This window comes from Garra rufa, chromosome 1 (assembly GCF_049309525.1).
Source record: "Garra rufa chromosome 1, GarRuf1.0, whole genome shotgun sequence".
In the NCBI taxonomy this organism is placed as follows: domain Eukaryota; kingdom Metazoa; phylum Chordata; class Actinopteri; order Cypriniformes; family Cyprinidae; genus Garra; species Garra rufa.
Genome location: NC_133361.1, coordinates 90,786,569 through 90,789,568, shown reverse-complemented (window position 1 = coordinate 90,789,568; position 3,000 = coordinate 90,786,569).

Here is a 3,000-nt window from a genome sequence, read left to right as displayed (position 1 = left end):
CATTAACACAAGAGGACCCTTGTTGATTGTCAAATTTGGAGCAAGTAACCAAGATTAATTGTCAAAGAGATGCACATCTTGAACATCATACGAGAATCATTAGAGATTTCTGTTGGTTGTCTCCCCCACTGAGGACACAGGACACTGAAATTCTTTCTATACCCTCTTGACCTTTTGTTCCTCACAGAATACATCCTTACGTCCACAGAATGGCACAGGAAACTGCCCATCCCTAATGTATATGCACCCAAAATTATGCTAAAAAGGACTCATGAGCAACTCATCATTTCTATGCATAATTTCCTATTCATATATGTAACCCACACATTTGCCTATTATGTTTTAATCACTTATTGTGTATGTCCCTTTTTGATAACTATTGAATAGTTTGATGGTTTATACTTGTGTGTGATATGCCTGAGTTTGAAATCGCATTCTCGAAATGTTCCTGTAATTCAATTCTTTGCAAAATGTATTATAGTCTTGTTATAGAAATCATGTCCAAATTTATCTCTGCAAAGAGCGGGAATTTGGGATCACGGGACTAATCAGATGACATTGTGATTTATGGTTTGGGAGGGGAAACTAACAGCAACCTAGTTAGGACATTGTTTTAATTGGTCAAGACATCATTTTGGGATGTGTCCAAAAGCTGAGTTTAAAATCCCAGGACACTCTAAAATCTTTCTCTTTTTTTCTGTTATCTCTTTTACACTCTTAGCTCTCTTATCTCTCTCACGTCGCGTCTCGACGCTGCCTGGCCCGCATGCCAGACGCTCCTCTAAAGGAAACATGAGGAGATCATCACACTCCTGTCTTTTACTTTAATTCTTTTATTTCTTTCCGTTGAGAGTTTCGTGTTCAAGTTAAGTTTTGTGCAAGCCGCGACTAACCCAAATGTCTTCGCGGACCTGAACTTTAACAGCGCACAAACTCACATATCCAGCCAACGCCCAAGTCTTCACAAAGGACCACAGAACCAACCAATCAGCAACCTCGGGAAGGCCCCTTTCTGAAGCGACGCAACCAAAGGAATTCCCAAAGGCAACGCGCAAGTAACCTCCAGAATTTTACTGAACTGGTGCATTTTGATATAAAGTTTAATAACCTCTTTGAGAGACTCAATACGAGGGTTAAGAGGGTTAATTAAGTGATTGATGGTTGTTCAGGTCTAAGCAATTGCACATATTGCTAACTTGGGACTTCATATGTTCATTCCTTTAAACTCATTCTTTCCTCACTTTCTCTTTCTGCAACCTGTGTGAATGTGTGTGTTTATGTTAGATTAGTTTGTATGTGTTAGGTTTATCCAATAAAATCATATCTTTATTAGAAAAGTTAGGTATCTTGTGTTTTGTGCTTACAAGTTAATGTCTTAAACTGCTGATTTTGCTACTGTGCTAATATATAGTGTTTTCACTATATTCTGGATAGTAATATCCATTGCAGAATTTCTGTTACACGGCTTGTGAATGAATCGCGGGTCGACTCTGGAACAGCCGTAAAACAGCGATTCTGTTCAAATTCCCTATTGAATCATATTCGATTCCCTTTGAGCTAAATTATAAATTATATGAAGTTATCCCTGCTACAATCGGTATCGGTTACAATTTTTCATATTGTGCATCCCTAGCTAATTTCATCATTGCTATGGTTTTACTGTCAATACTGTGGTAAAACTATGGTTGTTATTTTGTAGTTACTATGGTTTTACTTCAAAAACTATAGTTCCCTTCCGCGAACCTCAAGCTGCGTCAAGCGCTATGAGGAACACCATTGGCGAACCACGCTCTGAATATTGTGTGTAACCAATCCGAAGGAGGGAGTGACGTCACAGGCGGGGTGACGTAAGCGACCAGGAAGTATAAAAGCACATGCGATGGAGCCGGCGTCAGCTTTCGTAATTTCAGCGAAGCGCTCTGTGTGTTTGTGTCTTGGATATCACTCCTTTTTTGTGCAAGTTAGCACTACTTTTATTTTGAGTGATAATGTCTGCAAGTAGGGGCAAAAAAGAAAAAGTGAGCGATAGCGAATCACACTTTAAGCGGTGTGTTCCTCCCTGCCAATGCTACATCACTGGCGGGGATACACACAGCTTATGTGTGGTTTGCTTTGGAGCGGAGCACGCTGTGTCGACTCTTGAGGGGGCCGGCTGTCAGCACTGCCATCTGCTTCCTGTTTGCGTGCTTCGCTCCCGGAAAGCTCTTTTTGAGAAAGGAGCCTTCACTAGCATTCCACGCTGAGATCTCGAGATCTTGAGGAAGACCGTTCTCGTTCCGTCTGTTTATTCCTGCCTCAGATTACTATGGTAATGTGGTGGGGCTTGACGAGAACGGATATAAGATGATGCCACAAGGATGATGCTAAAGGAGCTTAATGGCGGCGAGGAAGTTGACGTGTTAGAACTCCGTCGTACCGCTAAATTGGCTCTCTGCGCTACTAAGGAGACGGCCCGGGCGGTCTATGGCAGCCCTTGTAGCAACGGAGAGACACTTATGGTCAACCCTGTCTGATATGAAAAAGCAAAACAGGGTCTTCCTCCTGGACGGTTGTGCATCAGGGTCATTGAGGGCAGCCCCTCTCGGGTCTCACCGCATTACATGGTGCCCGTCTCCCCCCCGGTGCGTGTCCCTGGAGCTCTTGCTGTATTCCTGAATGCTGACGTCGGCCCCCTCACACGTGCTTTTATACTTCCTGGTCGCTTACGTCACCCCGCATGTGACGTCACTCCCTCCTTCGGATCGGTTACACACAATATTCAGAGCGTGGCGTTCCCCATATCGCTTGACGCAGCTCGTAAGGAGTGATCACATATAAATGACATTTCTCCAGAGTGAACTCTCATGTGGCTGTTAAGGTTTCCTTTTTGGTTGAAACTTCTTCCACATTGTGTGGCCGCATTTTTCTGTCTGAGCCCGGCCCGCGTTCGACAGAGCAGTAACCGAACCCGCCCCGAGCCCGACACAGTTAAAATCTCTTTTTTTTTCTCATACTAATGAC